The sequence below is a fragment of the Acomys russatus genome, chromosome 20 (genome assembly GCF_903995435.1).
Source record: "Acomys russatus chromosome 20, mAcoRus1.1, whole genome shotgun sequence".
NCBI classification, from domain to species: domain Eukaryota; kingdom Metazoa; phylum Chordata; class Mammalia; order Rodentia; family Muridae; genus Acomys; species Acomys russatus.
This window is the reverse complement of record NC_067156.1, coordinates 19,906,049-19,929,699: the sequence shown is the minus strand read 5'-3', so window position 1 is coordinate 19,929,699 and position 23,651 is coordinate 19,906,049. Positions and strand designations below refer to the sequence as shown.

Here is a 23,651-nt window from a genome sequence, read left to right as displayed (position 1 = left end):
AACCCAGTGCTTTATAAGCTGATGTTAAGGTTCACTACAGACTGTAGAGTTTTCTTAAGGAAAATTTTAGGTTAATCAAGTTCTCCCCTTACGCTATCATACATTTATCTGCATTTAATATTAATCACATCCAACATGAACTTTTCCAGTTGGAGGAAATAACTTAGATTAGCGATACAGAAGGAACATTGCAAGCAGTGCCCAGCCTCTCATTCAGGCACAGTCCTACAGAATGTTCTCACTGGATTTGTCTCTTTTCACTCTCTGTTGTGTTTCTAATGCTTATTGATTCTGTTTCCTTTATCACTTTCCATTGATTGCTGGGGTCTCCATAGTCAGGCATTAATGGTATTGATCCCGAAGAGATAACCCTTTAATGGGGGTCAGCTGAAGTAAGACATGCGCTTGGCCCTCTTTTGACTTTTGTTAATTTGGTTTATTTGGATTTTGTTCATTTTCCAGCATGTAAGGAGTTGGTTTGGAATGAGGGGAGATTTTAAATTTTTTTCTAGCTGAAATCTGGTTTGTTGTGGTAGGATCTCACTTGTCATAGCTCCGCGACTCATCTGCCTTCAACATGTTTTTATGGGAGGTTATTCCCAAGGCTTGGCATGTGAAGTTCTGCTCAGCTCTTTCTCAAGTGAGAAGACCTTGTAGTTGCCAGTTACAATGACCCCTGTAGTCATCCTTAGTGTACACTCTTAACTGTTATAAATAACAGCTAATACAGACTCTGGAGTGCCTTAGCACAGCCCTTCCGTCTTAAGGTATGAAATAAACTTATAGGTTTTAGATTCTGAATTCTGATTATTTTAAATGTCATCATAAACTTAGAAAGGTGAACTTTCTCATAGTAAAACCAAAACACTATGAAGAAAAGGATCATTTGTCTGTAATAAAGCCCCTTAGAGATTGTGCACTGACATTGTCATTGAGAACCCGTGTGAACCTCAAAAATCACTCACACTCATTGGATTTCAGCTTTTTCTTCTGTAAATGTAATCCTAACTCCCATGAGGTTCAGACATGGAATTCTGTAACACATTTCCTCATGCATTGGCATCAACAGTAACATTAAAAATAATAGAAAGGGGCAACTTCCACAAGCCAATTAAAAAAAGTTCATCAGGGTATCAGCCATCACATTAATGAACCAAAAAATGATATTACAGAATCAATTATTGTGGTGAAAATATTTCCGAAGAAAAGACATGAAAGGCCCAATGCTGAGAATGTAATTTTTATTGTCCTATGAAATCATAAAAAAAAAATCCAAGGGTGTAGTGCATGGACCTACTCACTGGGAAGACTCCAGTCTGCTTGAAGAAGTGAAAAGCAATTGAACTATGCAAAATAAAGGTGGACACCATGAATGACGTATCACCTACGCCTCTGCATACTGCAGAGAACCAGTCACATCAGACTTTGTATCTACGGTCTATGGTCTACAGCTCTTCTGATCTTAACACTCCCAACACACACACACACACACACACACACACACACACACACACACACACACACACAATTGTTACAGTGTTTCCCTCTAAGCACAATCCAGTCAGTTTCTTACTTAATGGTTACTGATCCAGGTGGCTCTGCTGGTGACAAGGGTAGTCAGGGCCCTTATCATCAGACTCCATTGAGTCCTACATTTCTGATCGATGTGTGTGTGTGTGTACATGTGTACGAGAGACAGATAACTTATTCCAGATTTCCCTTCCCACTGCATAGACAGTGACACTATCCACTTAGTAAGTAATTTAGACAAGCCCATGTCAATTAAACTATTGTTTTAGAAATAAGACATAGCATTCTGTTTGCCCAATTCAACCTAACCATTTGTAGATAAAGAAATAAATCTACAAGGGATACATGGACATTGTTCAAGATCATATAATGTGTAAAATAGATATAAATCTAGACTTTTTATTATTCACTCAGAAAAAATTTAACTGTACTATGAAGAAACCAAACAAGAAACTTTGACAACACCATGAATGCTATTCTGTGCATCTTGGGCCTTTCTTGATAACAGAGTTTTGATTTTTATCTATTCATAGTCCCCAAGGAAGAGCAAAGCTAATAGAGTGAAGACTACCAACTATGTGGTCACCAGCATCAGATATAGTAATTGTTGAAAGGTAAAATACTCCATACCTAGTCTTCAATAAGAACAATGTGGTAACTTTCCTCTTCTCCTTTTCTTAAGGCATGCTTCTATAAAAAGGGAAAAAACACGTGGGGGCCCTTATATTTCTTATTTTCAATATTTACCAAGATTTTAGACACAGAGCTCTCATTCAATAAAGGTTTGCATGATTGAAGTGAGTTGTATTGACTTACTTGAACCTACTCAATCAATGAGAATGCAATGAGTATGTCTCACATTTACTTTAATTTGACATTGAGATAATAGAAATTTTGACTAAAATGAATTGATATGGGCCAGCTTGTGACTTTCAAACTCGATAATTTTAGGTAAAAGTTTTATGCTTATTTAAGTTACATGAAATGTCATATGTGCATAGAAGTAAAAGTATATACCTTTTAAAGCAGCATGCATTGCTACTGACTGTGATGATCTTTTATAAGAACATTTGAATTTGTAGCTTTTCACACACTGTTTATTAGCAATGTTTATAAATCAAGATGTGACATGGGAATCATGATTGATGTAATTACTGAAGATGAAGAATGTGTATTCTTTATCATTTTGTAGGCAGAATGGAGATGAGTCTGACAGAGTTTATTTCATTAATATTTCCAAGTTGATATTTATATTGTTTTAAAACCATTTGATGGTGCTGTTACAGGGACATAATTTGGGTTTCTTCTCACTAGCTTCCTGTGCTGGAATCTTGGTCCTGTGTGTGTGTGTGATAGAATCTTTAAGAAGCCTAAAGTGGGGTAAGTAGGTAGCCTTTCCATAGGAATGGACCAGTGGGGCAGGGTGAACGAGGGAATGATCTAATTCCTGCCAGAATAGGTTGCCACAAAAGGCATGAACCTGATTCCTACCTGGCACTTAGCTTCCTCTCATCTGGTCATTCTGTATTGCCTTTGACTATGATCTACTTATAAAGGTGTGTTATAGCCGGAGAGTGCTCATCAGAACCCAAGCAAGCCAGCACCATCCTCTCTAAACAGTACCCAGTTTCAGATATTCTGTTACGGCAACAGAAAATGAACGGAAAACACTAGTTTATTTACTCATCTCAACCATGCTAAGGTGGAGGTCTGTAGCTCAGTGGTAGAGGGCCTGTCTAGCATATGCAAGGCCCTAGGATTGATTCCCTACCACTGGAAAAAGCAAACAAACAAGAAACAAAAAAACCCTAACAAAACAGTGGCTTTCTGCCGTTGCTTTAGTTGAAGAGTTGAGCTTCATGGTAGGTTGAAGGATAAGAGGTTGAATCTAATGATGGAAAGGCCTCACTACACCTTCTGGATGCCTCGCCTTTTTCTCTTTTTTTATTTTTATTTTTTACTTTCACAATTTCCTATACACATATTTCTTGGGTGATAGTGTGGCCCCAGGTCTTCTCCTTTGAATCTACCTCTACCTCAGAAGAATGTCAAGCATAAGAACAGGAAATGTAAGCTTGAAGCATGAGCTTGTCTAAATGTGCTAAGGATCAGTTGAAAAACATGTGGGCTTAAGTTCATTTTTAATACATGTTTTCCTAGCCAGGTAATAACCAGGGGTCACAGCATTTCAGAAAACACAAGGCAGGACAGGATAGGAGCAGGTTAACCACTAAGATGTCATTCCTGACCAGGATGCTTGTTTGGACCTGGCCATGTCAGGGGAGATAATACAAACTCTCATATTTAATTTGTGTTTCCTATATCTACAGTCCATGCTTGCAGTAATAACTAGGAAAGTAAGACATGCTACTTACAGGTATAACCCTTCTTAAAAGCCCCTTTCTTTGCTCTAATTATTTCTTCTCTCCTTGATCCGCGTCATATTTTCTGCTGTCTGGGTTGATCTTCTAGTGTCGTAAGTGCACCCCATTTGTATGCTCTCTATAGCACACACCTGTATTCTTTGTGTTAAAGAAACTAAGGCAAAAAACAAACAAACAAACAAACAAACAAACAAACAAAAAACCCCAAAACTCCCATAACAGAGAAATGTGACCAATTATCAGTGGAGTTTAGTTTAAAAAATAGAGACAATAATGATGGGTTTTATTGACTTCGAAGGACAAATCTAAGAGAAAGGAAAAGCAAAGAACGGAAATCTCAGTTGTATGTCAAGTCACTCTTTTCCAAAGCACATTCTTGTTTAGGCAGCACAACAGCTTTATGTGAAAGACAGTGTTTTAGCACGGAAATGGTCCTTATCACTGATTTTTAATTCGTCTCATTTGGGAAGATATTCCAAGCTTTCTTAGTATATACCAAATTAGGGATAAACTAGCAGGCATGAACATTTACATAATCTTCTCAGTTTAAAATGATAATTAGTTACTCCCAGGCTAGAACATACAAGTCAGCAGGCAAAAGTAATTTTAAAGTCATTACACTTCTACATCATGGTCAGAAGGTCAGCGCACTTGAATCTCATTAGGCAGCATGGAAAAGCACTTCCCCTTCCTACCTCATTGTCCTGTGCCCTTATTTAGAAGAGCAAATTAGAGCACTATCGAAGGAAGCATCCATTTCTATGAATTACTCTCTGTGAGGAAGCAGAATCAGTGACCTCTAATTCTGCTTTTAAGTGGAGAGGGTGGCGCACGTGCATTTATGCAATAACCCTGTAAAGTGAGAAGCAGGCAAGCAGTTCCGTTACCACACACGCACTGATGATGAGTAGTGGAGTTTGCTCACTGTCTTGCCTCAAATTCCCATGTAACCCCTGCTTTCCATACCTGACAGCAGTCAGATAGAGGGGCAAGTCTTGTTTGGGTTAGGTTTGTTTGGGCATCCTTGTTTCTGGCTCTCTCTTTGTATCAAGTTCCTGCTTTGTATATCATGTCTGTAAATTGGAGTCATATGTTTATCAGGTGCAGTATTGAATCTTGTTTCAAACAAATTTGCTTAATATGGAGTGTGTAACCCCCCTGGGCCACCTATGGACCCTGTGCCTAGAAAAACTCTTCAACAACTTGGTGAAGCTTTCACAGAGTGCTCATTGCTATTCAAGGATGTCCCATTAGTTAAAGTATTGTTACACCAACTACACTACAGTACAGAAAGATTGTTTTCCCATCCATGATCTCTTTTACCATAGCAAATTTACAAGATTCTGAATATATATATATATATATGAAACAAGAGAGGAAAGAGGAATGAAGGACACTTGTTGCTCTTGCAGAGACCCAGAGCTCTGGTACTAGCACTCACATCAGAAAATTCATAACTACCAATATCTTCAGATTCAAGGGATCTAAGCTTTTTTCTTGTCCCTGCAGGCACTTGCACACTCTATGGAAACTCACACACACACACACACACACACACAAGCAGACACTCATGCACACACACAATTAACCTTTTATATTGGTCATGCAAATCAGACATTAATAATCAATCCATTAATATGTATTTTTACAAGATTCTGAAAGTAGATAGGTCACGAGCCTAGGGGAAAGCTACTACTATTATTCTGCTAAAGGAATAAAGTAATAAAATGACTCCTAGTGACATATTGCTATACCCATAGATCAGTGAATCACTGAACTCATTAGGGAAGTTTATTCTTAAAGCAGATCATAATTAGTATGAAGATCCATACCTTGACAATGTGCAGTGAGAGACTTTCAACACTGGGTCCTAAATGGGATGTATATATCAAACTCCTTCCCTCAAGGTTAAGGATTTATGCAGAAGGTAAGGCATGAAGACGGGAAGAGCCACAGGTGACTGAAAACTCCAAGGGAACAGCATATTCCAGATACAACAGGAGTAACATACAAATGCACTCAGAGACAGTTACAGCACCTACAAGACCTGCACACATTTTAAACCAGGCAAAATCTCAGTAAGAAGGGGAAATGGACACAAAGTCTTCTCCGAATTAAGAACCTTTTTTATAACTGATACCTGCTGGGAAAGGGGAAATGAGTTTTCTCCCATGGAGTGTTACTGGGTATACTAACCACATGCAAGGGCAAGTGCCATGACCAAGAACAGTTAGTGACCAACAGCAAACATACTCTGAAGGCTTTGCCTATGCCTTTTATTTCTCTAATTCCTTTTTACTTTGTTTTAATTTTTTGTTGATTTATTTTGTTTTTTTGGTTTTTGTTTTGGTGATAGATAGATAGATAGATAGATAGAAATGATGTTGTGTAGGTTTGGAGGTGAGTAGATGTGAGCTAAGTTGGGGTAGGGAAAAGTATATGATCAAAATATATTTTATGAAAACATTTTAATTAGAAAATAATCCTTTGTTGTATTTTACTATTTCTTAAAGCCAAAATCAATGAAATGGGTGAAGTTGATTATTTTTATAACTCAGGGATTTATACTTGATACTTCAGGATATTGAGCATTTTCAACATTTTTCAGAAATTATTAATATTTTGATTTGATTTTTCTAATAAGGCTAAACATGCCACTTCACATAACACACATGGTACAAAACACTGAAAATAGATTGAAGGCTATTTCAGAAGCTGTTAGTATTTCTGTCTTTACCTTGAGCCAATAATATTAAATAAATTTTTAAAAAATGAAACTCAAGTCAGTGATTTAAAACAAGGTTTTAAATGTAAACATTTTAATAAAAGCCTAAAATATAATAATATGGTGCTTATATGCTGAGGAAGGAGCATAGGAAATGATTGTTTTTGTTAGATCAGAAAACTTTGAGGGTACAATTAAAACACCAAAATTGGTAATATACAATAGTGTTGACCTGAGCTCAGTGTTTGGGACAAGGCTCACTGGCTTTGGGTGGTTTGATGACACACATGGTGTAAAGCATACAGTTGTATGTTCGGAACCAAGACTTCTGTGAAAATACAAATACAACATGGGTAAGCAAAGCCAGAAACACCCCCAGATTCTTTGCACATGTGATTTACATTTATTTCCAGCACTGCATATTTAGAAACTTTTTGCTTTTACCAATTTTCAGGATCTTCACTTTGAGCTATGTCTGCCTCCTCAGTTTAAGAAGATACTGGCCAGGCTCTGTCCTAATAAGTAAACTGTAAATATCATCAGTCCTACGTACATCTAACCAGGAAGGCTAATTTTCTCTTCAATCCAGAAATGGATGAGCCATTTTGTTAGAAGCCTATTTTTTTTTCGGATTATGGCTCTGTAAGCCTGGCCCTTCAAGGATAGCTGAGTGAGTCTACCTACTTAGACATGGCCGTTCCCCATATCTGTTCATTAGAATAACACATGGTATGGGGCCGTGAAGGGTGAAACTGGAAACAATACAGAATTTTGTGAACTCTCAGCTTTTGTGACTAGTCATTTTCCTGTACCACAGTTTTCCTTACCTGCCTGTCATCTCATTGTCAAGCCAATTCATTTCTATTACTTTTAATTACGTTAATTGATTCTTAAATCCACCTAATTTAAATTGAAAGATTTAATTTTCATTTTACCATAAATTTGTCTTCTGGACCTTTAAACTTCTAAATTATTGTCAGTGTTTTCATCTTATTTCCTTTGTATTTCTTTATGCCTATGCCGATTCCTAGTTAATGCACATCTCACATGCAGTCCTCTCTATTCTGGGCTCTCCTGCACTTTTTTTTTGTGCTTCTCTCAGGTTGACTGGCTGCATTCTGCTTATTAGGTGGTATAGTAAGAGAATTGGTGCTGACTTGAAAGACGAGCCCAGCTTGAGTCAGGTATTGCATACTCCTTAGAACGCACAGCTCCTGGGAGTTTCTTCCCCTAGAAGAAATCACAGATTTCGATCATTCCACAAAGACACATTTCTATGTGGGTGCACAATCTGACTTTGTTAAAAGTGTTATTCAGAGCCAGGCATGGTGGCGCATGCCTTTAATCCCAGCACTCGGGAGGCAGAGGCAGGTGGATCCCTGTGAGTTCAAGGTCATCCTGATCTACAAAGTGAGTCCAGGACAGCCAGGGCTACACAGAGAAACCCTGTCTTGAAACCCTCCAAGTGCTATTCATCAGTTATAATAGTGTAGACTGTGTATGAGAACATAAATGTTCCATAGCTATAATATTTATTTTCTGTTCATAACTGTAATTTAAAAAAGAGGGTTTTAAAAAGTCACAGACACTCAGTTTCTGATAGTCAGATTCTCTGTGAGTCGTGAAAATGGCAGCAATGTATAGTAAAACGAAAGCAAAACAGAAAAGCGGGAGGCCTTCCTCAGGCCACAGCCTTCTTTTCTCTCTCCCACACTACTCTGACTTGAGTACCTTACCTTAAGAAACAAATGTGGCTGATTTCATAGGTAGTTTATTATATATAAGTGTAATAATATAAATACATATGTAACAAAATATTTAATAAAAAAGAAAATGGCAAAAACTGCCAAAAACAAATAACCAAAACATTGTGAATGTAATATTAATATAATTCCTAATTGTTTCACGGCTCTTCTTGCTGTTTACTTTATATCAGTGTACTGATATAACTGCATATGTAAAACTATTAATAATAAAAAACAATAAAAAGAAACAAATGTGGGACCTGGAGGAGAGGAGGGAGGGGCTACGATTGGGATGTAAAGTGAACAAATACATAAATTAAAAAATGCTATTTGACCCCCAATGGAGGGACCCTGCATGACTCATCTGCCTTTAATAGCTATTTCTAGATGATTTCCTTCAATGATATCCAAAAGGGATGGTAATCTCACTAGTAGAATATGAATTTCATGCTGACAGAGCATGAAGGCAATGATAAACCCCTCATTAGTTTTTAGTGGGAGGTGAAGGAGCCATCTTTCTTATGCGGAGGTCAGTATGACAGTACTGTGCCATTTCCAGACCCCTTTCCCTGGCGTTCATTGGAGGCTCCTTTCAAAACTTAATCTCATGAAGATTTTGGCTACTCATTGTTCACCCTATCAGATTTTCATATACTGTCTTTACCACTGAAATTATGTAAAGAACTATGAATCATGTGTCAGCTCACATAACACCAAAGCCATAACTTTAAACAAGGCAGTAGCTGAAAAAAGTCTTCTGGGAAGATTAATAATTTAGTAATTTTGGTGTCAAGAAATGCTTAGTGTGATACATTGTATTAGTTACTAAGTAATTCCCGGCAACCACATGGTGGCTCACAATCATCTAGACTGGGATCTGATGCTCTCTTCTGGTGTGCAGGTGTACATGCATATTGAGTACTCAAATACAAAATAATAATAATAATAATACATCTTAAATTTAAAAAATGACTAATATTTTTATGATAATTTACTAAATAGTCCTTGACCTATTTTGGGAGTTCATGATGCACATGGAATATTCTAAATAGTAGCACATTATTTTATAACATTTAGATTATTTAACTTTATAGTGTTAACATTTTCAGGTCTGTCTCATTTTCTTATCAATTTACCCCCTTCTGACATGTGTCAATGTTAAGCTTCTTCGCCCCTTTTTTTTCCTCATTCTGATGGAAGATGAAATGTGTCTCATTCTGATTTTCATTTTATATTTTTGGACCAATGGTCAAATCTTTCATCTGCATATTTCTATTAGGTGTTCCATTTCTCTTGTTTTTTCCTTGTTTTCCCATATGACTGAAAAAGGAGATCTTTCTGCTTCCTCTTTCACAGGGTTCCCTGAGGCCTGATCAAGGGATTTGATAAAGACATCTCGTTTCATATTGAGTGTTTCAAGCTCTCGTCACATTGTTCATCTTTGGCGCACTGTCTTAGTTCCCATCTCTTGCATGAGGAAGCTTCTCTGATGATACCTGACCAAGACACTGATTTATAAGTATAGCAGAATGGCTTTAGGAGTCATTTTATTGCTATGTTCTTTTAGCAGAACAATAATATTAGGTTTTCTCCTAAGCTCCTGGCCTATCTGGTCTTGACAACTCAAAAATCTTAGGGACGGGTTCCATCTTATGCAGTGGCCCTTAAAATCAGTCACATACTAGTTGGCTACTCCCCCAAACTCTGTGCCACTATTGTACTAGCATACCTTGCAGGCCTGTCAACATTGTAGATTAAAGGATTTGTAGCTGTGATTTGTTTAACTCTGCCCTCTGGGAGTGTGCAGAGTTCCTGCCACCTTGAAAAATACTCAGTAGGTAGGAAGTCTGTATGTAGGCAGGCACCAGCTTGACGTCTCGGCATTCAATGAGTTGTGTAGGTGTTATAGCATGCAGCAGGGCCTTATCATTAGTTGTTGGAAAGTAACCAAATGCCTTGGCAATAGTCTGAGTTATTTGGGGGTTTCCATGGGGGCTGTTTTGGCCAACAACTTGATTAGATGTAAACCATTTCTGTAACTGAAGGATTCATTTGGTGATAATGGATGTCCTGTTGAGATTCCATCTTCCCTGTTATTTGGAGGTTCTATTTAGATCACTCTATCTATCTACTATCTATCTATCTCTCTATCTATCTATCTCTCTATCTATCTATCTATCTATCTATCTATCTCTTTATCTCTCTATCTATCTAAGCTTAAGTGATGGAGGACATGAAGAAGTCAAGACCAAGTCCTTCTAAACACAGCAGCAGGATTGTTGAACATATGAATTCTCAGAGACTGTGGCAACATGCAAAGAATTAGACACAAACATCCATTCCTACCAGATGCCGTCTCCAATTGATAACCACTAATAAATGAAAGATTAGTTTTCTCCAACAGTCTCACTGGGTATAGACCCTCTTAAGAGTAGGCCTGCATATTCATAAGTTGATGGCCAACACAAAATAACTCAATGGCACTTTTTGAGGGATTTTTGTCTCACAATGCTTTGTCAGGACTTTGTTTCCTTTTTCTTTATAGGTCTTTTGTGTATATATTACGGTTCTTATTTTTGTGGTTTTATGGGATTGCTGTGTGTGTCTGTCTTTAGGTGTTTTTTTGATCTCTATCATTTGCTTTTTATCCTTTTTTGTCCTATTTTGGTCTGTTTTTATCTTATCTAATTTTATTTTCTTACTATTACTTTTAAGATATCTGCTTGTGTCTTAAAGATAAAGAGATAGAATAGGTGTGGATTTGGGTGGGTAGGGAAGTGGGGAATATCTGGGAAGAGTTAGAGAAGGGAAAACTATAGTCAGAATATATTGTATTAAAATCTATTTTAAGTAAGAAATCTAACTTGAGGACAATGACTATAATGTTTAAGTAAAATAAAAAATAATAAAAAGGATAATTTAATTTTTTTAACTCTGAAAGTATCATTGTCTAATTTTTGACACATCTTTCAAACTTAATTTTGTTGTTGATAACTTTAGGTAGGAAGAGTGGTTTGATATTTATGCAAGTATATCTAGTCTTTACTTTATTATTTTTTTTATATAAGAGGTCTTTGATTATACTGATGTGCATTACCACATCCCGTTGAGTCTGTTGGACTCAGTAAAGGCCTATGATTATGGGTTCTAGAAATTATGAATTAAATTTGAAATTATATAAATATATGTACATATATGTATTTCTATTACATAGAAAAAGACTTGATATGACAAACTTTACAGAGAAGGATTATTTTGGCTCATTTGGGAGGGTTTCTGGGCACATTTGCTTGTTCTATAATGCGGTAATGTTGTCAAGAAGTGAGTGGTGCAGCAAGATGCTGCTGTTATGACAGAGAGATAGAAATAGTGGATAAATAAAGGTGATGTCTTGTTTTCCACTCCAACAGTACCTTATTCAAGACCTAAAACCCAGGTATTTCAAGGTTTCACTCTTCCCAAATGGTATTATCCTAGAGACTTAGTAAAAAGGCTTTACCTACTACACAGGTGTTTTCAAAGATGCAGAAGATCTAGGCTATATAGCAAGAAATATGTATTTTTATGTGTAGGCATGTATGTATTTTTATGTGTAGGCATGTATGTATTTTTATGTGTAGGCATGTATGTATTTCAGCATAGTGTATATAAAAGAACTGGGTAGCAAATAACTATCTTTGTTGCCGTTATTGCTGTTGGTATTTTATAAAATTATTTGCTCTTAATGGTGTTATGTATTTTTGTAAATAAAATTTCCTCTAATTTTCTATGAAAAGCTTTGTCTACATATTAGCTCTGGATAACATCTCGGAAAATGCTATATTTTATTTGTCTGTGATAGATAAGAGAGGGGGGTTTTAAAGGTTTCTGGAGAGGTAGTTGCTTTTTAAAGTAAAATTCATATTAGTTCCAATACTAGAGCTATTTAGATTGTATTACACAACCAATTAATCTCTCCATAAAGACACAATTATGTGGCTACTCATGTCTCCCCATTAGCTTTGTCTGTCAAAAGTTGAGATCTAAATTTCTAAGCTACTCTCATTTTACATTTAAGACATCATGAGAATTAATTTGATTTTTACATTTTTTCTTATTCTTATGCCCTATTTTCATGTACATGTATCAATATTTGTCTTGTTAAATTACGTATATTTATGGAAATTGCTTTCAGCAATTATTAAAAGGAAACTGAAGTGACCATTATTTTTCATTAAATGGAGTAATACAAGTTTGGCTAAATCATCAGATTATTTCACTAAATAGTCTAATGAATTCACTCAAAATAGTGGAACTGGGTGTTTATGCTAAATGTCAAATTCCTGTAATTACTTGAGTTGATGAGAATGGTCAAATTCAATATTTTTCATTTTAGCTTGGAAATGGTAGTTATCTCAACTTCATGAATATGTCCCTCTGAACATGACCTTCTGTGCAGCACAGATATAACCTGTTGAAATTGTACAAGTAAGGCTATGATTATATAATACTTTTCATTTTTCTTCTATTTCAAAAATTTCTCCCTTGATTATTTTTTTTTGTAGTGAAAAAAATACAGGTTTTAAACTAACTATAGAAAGAGATTCAGTAAGGGAGAATTTTAATATATATATCATGATAAAAATTCTACTGCCTCAAATGGATTTTAGATTAATGTACCTGCAGAGATATAAAATTATCTGATTTATAACCATGCACTATTAGATCAGAAATGTCAATTATGATCTCTCCTGCTCAATACTTAGATTACCATATAATTTTATGCATCTTTGAGAATAAAGGTTGAAAGGTAGCAAGGATATGAATCTTCTGTAAATGCAGTGACTCTTGTAACTCTGAATATTGCACTCTCACACTGACTTAGAAGAAAAGGGGGACAGAAATAATGACATCTAAGTCATCTCTTGTTTCAGATCAATTTTTCTAAAACCCAAATTGACTTACCGGGACTCAATTGGGACCTTCCACCTGTTCTTTGACTCTTAAATTGTGAATGTGTGAAATTAAACCAAGAGAATCCATCAAGTCAGCTTTCTCTTCTTTCAGAGTTCAAGGGTAAAGATGTACCATATTGTAACAAAGAACGTTTTCAGATCAATCTTTCTCATAAAGTTTTTAACTTGTGACTCAAAGTGATACTGGTAATATTTAAAATAAAATTAAGATTTCATGCACTTTACCAACATTTACTGAATAGTAATTTCCTGTTGGTAGGTAAGAGACTGAATGGAGAATCTGAAGATGGAGAAAAGATACTGTCTGCAATGGCATTGTGCTGTAAACTCTGAAGGTCTTTAGGGCTGACAGGTACACATAACTTCCTTGTAAGAGAATGGAATAGTGAGAAGATGATGACAAGAGTCTGAGCTTCATGCTCAGCTCTTGCTCAGCTAGTGAACTTGACTGCTTTCTTATCCTTTAACTCTGAGCATTTCTCTCATATATTTCCTGTGGAAATCGTGGATATAACCATAGAAACACAGTATAGTTTAATTCACCTAGGCCCATGATAAAATGTAAATGTGCTGATATAGTTTCATTGTAATTCGTATTTCCTTTTAGACTTTAGAAACAGGTCTGTGAAGATCAGTTTCACACTGCACACCAGCACGTTACATGGGCCTTAAAATCAGAAGCTGTCTTTTGACTCACTTATGACACCAGTACTCTAAAAGGGCTGCTTTGTGTTTACAATAAAATGGACTAAAAAAAAAATGAGCATAAGTGAGTTAGGACAATTCCTTTTCAAATGGCTACCCTCAACTGTTTGCAACAATATGTGCTAAATTTTCTTTGAAAGAAAAGGAATTTATAATCAACTTCAAAAACTAAGTTTGGGATATAAAATTATATGCATGATTAATTGTGGATCAAACTATAATTAGGACCACTGATAAGACATTCTCTATGGGGAAAGGTTTAAAAGGAAAAGGGGTAGTAGAGTCGATCAAGCATTAATGAGATAAGTTGGAGAGAGATATGTTAAGATATATATCAAATTCTCAAAAGATTAATAAAATATCATAAAAAATGAATGAAAGAAAGAGAAATGCAGGCTTGAGATATAACTCAGTCATGTGGAGCCTCTTCTAGCATTTGTGAGTTGCTGGGTTTTATCATTTGCCCAGGAGAAATTATACAAAGAAGAACAAAGAAGGGGAATGAAAATTGGGACAAAGGTTAAAAGGAGGAAATGGAAGAGAACAGGAGGAGGAATATAATTATCTGGGCAAAAACAAATCAAAACCAAAACCAAAAAACAACGCAAAGATCAGAAACAACAACAAAGAGGAATGATAATTCACTGGTCCCTGCCCTCACAAGAACAGATTGGCTGAGGAGACAGGCCATAGGTTTCTGGACAGCTTAGGCTACGCAGTGAGTGTGAGGCCAGCCTCAAGCCGGTGCTACTTGCTTTTTTGTTGTTTCTATCAAGATCTCAAAATAATCCAAAAGTAAAGCTTCCTTTCCTTCACAGACTATCTTTTTCTCTACCATGGTAAGGACATCCCGGTTACCTCAGAGTGGTCTAAGCCGAAATCTCAAAATAGCACATGAATAACTAGGTGAGTTTCATGCTGATAAAGGCGACTCCTATGCAGCAGTTCACCCCTCTGACACCAACATCCAGGTCTGAACAGATCCACTGTAGCTTACCTTCTGGGCAACACACCTGCTCCGTTTCATCCTCCATACCACTTGCTTGATTACTCTTGAGTCATCGGCTTTCTTTGACAGAAGCAGCAGCCTCCTGTCCGTAAGGAGCCACTGCGGTCTTTTAGAACCGATACCGCAGACGTTAACAGCAATAACAGGTGATCCAAAGCAAATATCAAATGACGCCAGTTAGAGCGCTGAGCAGAACAGAAAGTCAGTGGGTGGACAGAGAAACTGGAGTTCCCCGTACCAGTGAAAAGATGAGACCGGTGCAAAATGTGATGTAGAGCATCAGCAATGTTTAACTTCGCTTACTGTAAATCAGCTTCCTGATACCACTCTCAGGGACTAGGTGAGGAACTTTGAACTGTACTTCAACAAAAAGCAATATGTCATATTATTCCAACAAAACGCCTCTGTCCTTAATCCTTTACACTTGAATGAATCTATGTACCCTCTTATGCACTTTCCCCCTAAAATACCTCCAGGTTGCCACTGTATTTTTATATTTTATTGTTATTTTTTAGATTATAACATCATTGCAATATTTCTTTCCTTTCTTCCCCCAAACCCTCCCATGCACCCCTCCATGCTCTCCTTCAAATTCATGGCCTCTTTTTTCATTAGTTGTTATTGTGTATGTGTGTGTGTCCCTAGATACAACCTGTTTAGTCCATATAATGCTATTTTTATGTACATTTCAGGGCTAACCATTTGGCAATGGACAGACAATTGGTGTACTCTTTCCTTGGAAAGCCTACCTCTCCTGCTCCCAGCTTTCCCCAGTTGGCTGTATATTTTTGTGTAGAGTTGAGTCTTGCGGAGTCTCTGTCCATTTAGTTTTGCATGCCCTTTGGTGTTCTGTGTGTTCAGCTCACACTGGGCAGTCATATTGATGAGATTTTATGGGCATAGCTCCTGACATCATCTGGAGACACAATCTCACAGCAAAGTCCCTGATGCTCTGACTCTTACAGTCTTCCTGCTGTCTCTTATACAATGTTCTATGAACCTTGGGAAAGTGTTTCCTAGATGTAGCCACTCAGGCTGGTCTCTAAAATGCTGTATTTTGGCTGATTGTACTGGTTTCCATCTGTGGCAAAGAGGAGTTTCCCTGATGAGGGTGAGGGCTACATTTATCTGTGGGTAAAAGGACAAATGTTCAGACTGCAGTTAGGTTTTATGCTGTGACACTATATTTTATAATATTCTGTTTCGGTTTTTAATCTTCAACACTCAGGTGCTATTCAAGGCCTTGGTGCTGATAGTGTTCACTCTTAAATGTCCAGACCTTAATGTAGTATCTAAACAAATGAATGATGGTTTGTGACCTGTGATGAAGGTAAAGGCAGAGCTAATGGTGCCATGAAATCTACCTTAGTGTTTACTTGAATTAAAGTCTGAAAAATACATCTAAGGACTTTGAATTCTTTTAGGTAATTTTAAGAAAAAAACCAGTGACTCCAGCAATCATTTGGATTTTTATTTGTGGTCACGTGTAAGGTAAGGCAGATTTTTTTCCACCTTCTAAAACCTAGGGATAACATGAACAAATGAATTATCTATGTGTTATTCATAAAGCTTATGCTTTATGTAAAAATAAAAGCTCAGAGTTAAAGCTTTTTTTTTTTTTCTCCTTCTGGTGAATACATTCAGAGACAGAGTTACTCTTGCTTCAAAAGAAGAAAACCAACACAGCCACACCTAAGATAATAAGACTTGAACAAGATCTTCTTAGAGAATAAGCAGTTTATGAATTTTGAATTTCTTTTATGTGTGACATATTGCTCAGACAGTCTTTCAAATATGTAGTAATTGCAGTGGAATGGAACCAAAGGCTTTCTGAGTAAAGTGTTAGAATACAAATGCAAGGATCCTGCCATTTGCATTGTTTTTGCATAATCTTATTACCTATTGAATACAAATTTCATCAGTAACTCCAGTAATTTGGATGCTACCCGGTCCTCTAATTTCAATCGTGCCATATCACTGTATAGGGCAGACAGAGAACATTTGTTTTCAGTTGGAGTACTTCAGATTTGCTCACAAGCAGGATCTAACTCCTCTCTCTTCATTTGTATTTCTTGAACAAATGGCTTTTTCTGATCTTTGCATGGATAGCAATGATTTGGTTGTCGATCTTCTCAATTCCGAGCATTTTCATGACATCTTCCCCTTGTAATAAAGATAAGAAATAGAAACATATTTTAAGATTCAGTGTTTACGAGCCTTTCCTTGTCTGCCTTAGCTGTTCTGACCAGAGTGTTTTCCAGTCCTGTTCCTCTTGCATAAAGCAGCCTTGACTGCTGAGCCTGCAGCTGCTTTTGTTAGGTTACTGCTCAGCATCCTGGCCACTCCCCAAAGCCTTTTGCTCCAGATCAGATGCTCTGCACCTGCCCAACCTGATCTTCCAAGCCAGACTGACCCAATCTTCTAAAGACTCTGCTTCACAGTCCAGTTTCAAGGTGTCTGAAGTGCTCCTTGCAGTGTGCATCTTCTATGACATTCTAAGATACACTAACACAATCCACTATTCTTATGGAACCTCATATATGACTTGCTGTAAATAAATGTGACTCATTTAAATAAGTTACACACACACACACACATATACAAATATCTCACATGAGTCAGTACAAAACACAACATAACCAATATACATTTCCATGAAAGCCATGAAAATGGTTATTTGCTACAAATAAGTATCAGATACTTGTGCCTGCAGTCTATTAGGTAAATAATAAACTTACTTACTATCAAGGAAGTGCTGAAACATAGATATTTTTGTGCCAGAAAATTTAGGTTTAGAAAAGCTACATGACTTGCTACAAGAATGATACAAAATGATTTCGCTAACTAAGAACTCAAGCTCAGATTTTAATGGCTCTAAAATCTTTCCCTTACTCAGGTCCAAACCCCTGCTCTCATTTCTAAAGATAAATGACACTGCTCATAATAATCTAATGCAGACAGACTTTGAATTTCAATTCAGCTCCATTTCCATCAAATGCAACTGCCTTCAAAAGTAATGCTAATATGTTATTTCAAATTCTCCATACACATCATAGTTATGACACGTAGTAACTGTTAACCTTTTGGTGGAAGTAATTTCAAACCTACATGAACATTATCCAATTAATTATTCAAAGACGCTGTTGGATAATAATTGCGAAACTAATTATTACAGATCAAACTGGTCACAAAATGGATTTTCTTTTTTTATTATGTGAACAAGCCTCTTCAAATCTAATCTATTGTCTTTCATTCCGCAAAACCATTTAACTAGATGAAAAGTATCAAAAGAAAATAAACTTTGAGAAAACAGCGGCTCAAATGATCAATTTAACATTAACTGGATTGAATGTTGTACTGACCCGAGTTCAGACTTGTTAAGAAAGCTGTTTGCAACTCCAAGGATCTTCTGGAACTCACACCACACCTCCTGCCTGGACTCAACAATGCCACTTGTGGCAACTAGACATAAAGTCTGAGTTGGCCTGTCCGATGTCACTATACACAGTCCACTTTAGCTCTGCTGCCCATCCCCCAACTCCCCACACCTTTTTTTTTTTAAGGCCATGTTGTAGTCTGAGAAACAAGCAAAGAAACAACAAAAAATGCTGTTAATGCCCGGCTGCTGCTCTGGAGGGGTCCAGGGTAGGGTCTCTGGTGCTGGATGCAGATGCCCTTGCAGGTTGCTTCATCTCTTGGTGGCCAGAGCTGATGACTCAGGCAACCTATCAGAATTGAAAGAGAAAGGATAGCACCAGATAGATTTCCAAAGTGGCTGTACTAGTTTGCATTCCCACCAGCAATGAAGGAGTGTTCCTCTCTCTCCACATCCTCGCCAGCATGTGGTGTCACTTGAGTGTTTGATTTTAGCCATTCTGATGGGTGTAAGATGGAATCTCAGAGTTGTTTTGATTTGCATTTCTCTGATGACTAGAGATGTTGAGCATTTCTTTAAGTGTGTCTCAGCCAATTGATATTCCTTTGTCGAGAATTCTCTGTTTAATTCTGAGCCCCATTTCTCAATTGGGTTATTTGGTTTGGTGGCGTTTAATTTCTTGAGTTCTTTATAAAGTTTGGATATTAGACCTTTGTCAGATGCAGGGTTGGTGAAGATTATTTCCCAGTCTGTAGGCTGTCGCTTTGTTCTTTTGACAGTGTCTTCTGCCTTACAGAAGCTTCTCAGCCTCATGAGGTCCATGAACAGCAACTTTGGAAATCTATCTGGTGCTATCTCAGAAAACTGGGAATAGGGCTTCCTCAAGACCCAGCTATTCCACTCCTTGGAATATACCCAGAAGATGCTCCAGCACACAACAAGAACATTTGCTCAACCATGTTCATAGCAGCCTTATTCATAATAGCCAGAACATGGAAACAGCCTAAGTGTCCCTCAGTAGAAGAATGGATAAAAAAACTGTGGTACATTTACACTATGGAATACTACTCAGCTATTAAAAACAAGGAATTCCCAAAATTTGTGGACAAATGGATTGAACTAGAAATGATCATAATGAGTGAGCTAACCCAGAAGCAGAGAGACTCAAATGGTCTATACTCACTTATAACTGGACACTAGCCCAAGGGGCAGGTCCCATGAAAGTCTGCACCTACCAGGAAAGTAGGATAGAGGTGAAAACATCCTATTGAGACTCTAGGTGAGAAAAATATAGGGGATAGGGAAGTAGGTGGATCCAGAGGGTCCTAGAAACCTACAAGAGGAACATTATGATGGGGTTCTGCTTAATCAAAGGCACCGACCAAGGACAAAACGTGCAGTCATCATCAAACCCCTACCCAGATCTAGCCAAGGGACAGAACATTCTCCACAGGTAAGTGGAGACTGAGGACTGACTTTCACAGGATTTCTGGTGCCCCATATTTGGCCATCTCCCTTTGTTGGGGAGGCCCAATGGCACTCAGAGGAAGGATAGCGGACTACCAAGAAGAGACTTGATACCCTAGCACCATATTCAGGGGGAGGAGGTCCCCCTCGGTCACAGTCATAGGGAATGGGGATTGGGATGAAAGTGGGAGGGAGGGAGGAATGGGAGGATGCATGGGATGGGATAGAAAATGAGATGTAATATGAATTATTTTATAAAATGTGTTTTAAAAAAAAGAAAGAAAGAGGAAGGAGAGAAGGGGAAAAAGAGAGCAAGGTTTCTTCTCTAGGGACTGGTTGTGCTGCGGCTGAAGCCACAATTTTCCTATGGCTAAGCCTGTAAAAGCAGCTTCTGGCTAGAAACTGCACAGGGATAGTAGAAGGAGGCTCTGATCTGTAGATAGGCCTCTTTGCGGAGAGCTCCAATAAGCTGATGTAAATGTAGGCTGGGTAAAAGGCCCTGAGTCAGCTACAGTGAAGTAAGACATCCGAGAGAAATAGAAAACAAACCACTCAGACACACACATTCAAGAGAAAAAGTAGATGGAATTAGGCATCTTCACTTCAACTGAAGTCAGGTTTCCCAATTTTCAGCACATATGTTCAAGAGAAAGAGATCAAGAGAAGAGGTGGATGAAGTCGGGCATCTTAACTTCAACTGAAGTTTAAGCTTCCCAATTCTCCAGCCCTGTTTATTGTAGAAGATCACACTTATACATCTGAGAAAAGGGAATTACCTCATAGTCAAAAGAGTACAATTAATCACAAAAACAGATGAATTCTAAAATATAACAGGTTACATGTTTAAAATCTAAACATTCTTATCTATGTATTCACTACGTAAGTTCATGGTGAGTTCAGAATGACGAAGGTTGGCAGGGTCTAAGGTTAATAAGGTCTGAAACTTACAGGAGTATACAACTTATCAATTAGGATGGACCTGACTATACATTATCCAGCTATCTCTTAGTTCATAATGAGCTCAGGACAGTCATTTTATCTGTCTTTCATTTTAAGAAACAGAGTAAATTCAGACATCTCTAGGTAACTTTATTCCACTGAGGTACACGCGAAGTTTAAACAAATTTGGCTATATTTATGGTGAAAATACCAGGATTCGTGGTGCCATATGCAGTGGAGGCATAGCTGAAGCCACAAATCTTCTAGTAGGCTATCCTTAGTGAGGCATCTGGAGGTCCACAAAGGTATTTATTGCAGCCATAAACTAACTTTAACTTTTAAAACTATTTGAATCAAATCAGGAATTCCATAATCAGAGATTAATTAATCTGAATAACAAACAGTGCATCTTCAACAAAATCCTGTAGGAAGTTTGCTCAATCAGAACTGGTCAGTGCCTAGAAAATAATAATTCACACCAATGCCAGATGTATTTTCTTTGGTATTTCAAGACAGGGTTTCTTTGTGTAATATTGGCTATCCTGGACTCACTTTGTAGACTGGGCTGGCCATGAATGTAGTCCTGGCTGTCCTGGACTCGCTTTGTAGACCAAGCTGGCCTTAGACTCACAGTGATTCACCTGCCTCTGCCTCCCTGGGTGCTGGAATTAAAGGCGTGTGCCACCATGCCCGGCTCTAATGCCAGATTTCAGAGAGATGCAGTAGTGCACAGTTGACAGGGTAGTCAGAGGTTGGAAGCAGTTCCGGGGTCCATCACAATACAGACCTTGCAAATATCGGATCACCTCTAGAGATCTCTCATGCCTGCTGGACTTCCCCAAATCAATGGCTCCTGACAGCATGTCAGAGGCTGGAAGAAGTTTGGGGGTGCATCATGGTACAAGACCTTGCAAACACCAGATCACCTCCTAGACAGCCCACATGCCTAGTGAGCTCCCTTAACAGGGTGGCTCTTGGCAAAATGCTTCTACTTCCATCATGCTTCTCAGTATAGTAAGTTTGGTTCCAGGCCAGCTATATTACAACATTTTCTAGTAGCTTCTTGGTAATAAAAAGCCTCATTAGGCCCTGTCCCAGGGGTCTAACCAGAATCTGCATGTCTGTGTACAGTAAATTATGTGACTTTAATTATCAAGATGCCCTACTTGGAACTCACAACTCCAGTGGGCAGATAGCCGTGGAACCAGTGCTGTTTCTCACTTTCTCTTGGGTAAGTCAGGGTCTTCTGTTTGTCAGAGGATGCCTTTCATGTTGCAATAGAGCTGACTGTTTACAGTTTATGTGTGTGCACAATTTATCAGGAGTGTTTCAGAATCAACTATTATTCATATTAAAAAAATTTTTTTGTAGAAAGCTGTCAGGAGCAAAGTCACTTAACTTTCTCATTCTCTTACAATGCTGTTGAACAGACTTGTCCAAATACCACAGCTAGCTAGCGACTACGCGAGCTCTGACTACGTAATGCGTCTCATCACACTGAATCTTGGTTTTTGCTTTGTTTTGTTTTGTTCGTTTTTTGTTTTTGCTATTTACTTTTATATGCATGCTTCAATAACAGAGTTTTAATGAAATATTGTAAAAATACCCAACCACGCTAGCTAGGAAATTTGGTAAATTTACCTAATAAATAGGATCACAGAGGTATCACTGATTCAGTGGGTGCTGAAGCTGCCCCCACACTGATGTCCACCAACTTGTGAGGACCAGAGTCGTGTGCAAGCATTTGGTAGAATGAGTTATGTTGGTTAGAGTTGAAACCTGGTGCATGAAAACCTCTAAGAATCCACCATTTCCCCCCTAGAAGCTGACTGCAGTTAAGTTTCCACATGCATTTTCATTCTTCTGCTCTATTGCTGTTTCCAAAAGAGAGCTTAGCCGACTCCAAAGTCAAGCTGGGGACAGAGTATGCCCTGTGTTCTCTGCCACAATTAGGTGTAAATTTCACTTTGGTCTTTATGCCATGTTATTCTTTTGTTATTTTGAACATTTTTTTTTGAGATTTTTAAAACACGAATTAATGTACTAAATAAGATTTAGTAAATATCATATCCTTCTTATAAATGCATTCATAATTTTGTATGGTTTGTATTTTATTGCTTGCCACTGCTAGCCTAAGGTTTTTAGGGAAACATATTTTCCTAGTCATAAGAGAGGACTGACCCTCAGTTCATTAATTTATTCATTTTTATAAGTATTGAAATTCCAGTGTCTGCTTTATACCTTTTCATTATGGAAGATGCTTTTGTAAATGTTTTGTATAAACTGTGAACAGATAGAAACACATTCTTTAGTCTGCACTGGTATTTTGTGTTCCAATTTATAGTAAGCTCTGGCCATAAAAAGCTGTTGTTTAAATAGCAATGTGTAGAGTTGCTGATGGAGACCTTCTTGCTGTGCATGGCAGCCCAGCCCCTGTGGGAGAACATCCATCAGCATTGTATTTTAGGTGGTTCGGTCTCTGTGGCTTGGGCTGGCTCACAAGGCACTGAGGGCTTAGTAGGTTATTTCAGAGGTGAAGTTCGCTTCCTTTCATCTTTCTTTCCTAGAAGTAAAATTGGTAATCATTGGTGGCAGGTGGAACGTGACAATAGAGTCATTCACCTTCGATCAGCCAGAGCTCAAGTTGCTGCTTTGTACATACGTCCACCGGCACACCGTTTACCACCCTTTGTGTCTGACCTAACATCTGTACCAAAAGCAAGATTACATAAGCTGTGTGACTGCGAATTAGCATCTTCAGCAGGTCATGGAATAAGAACATTATTGGCACTGCCACAGCATACAGCTGGAGGAGA

The 23,651-nt window shown here is 37.8% G+C and overlaps 1 protein-coding gene across 4 annotated transcripts in view; it reads left to right on the top strand.

Annotated features, from left to right (window-relative positions):
- LOC127204184 (synaptotagmin-4) overlaps positions 1 to 23,651 on the top strand; it is a 462,640-nt gene that overhangs the window by 370,587 nt on the left and 68,402 nt on the right. The window lies entirely within an intron of this gene.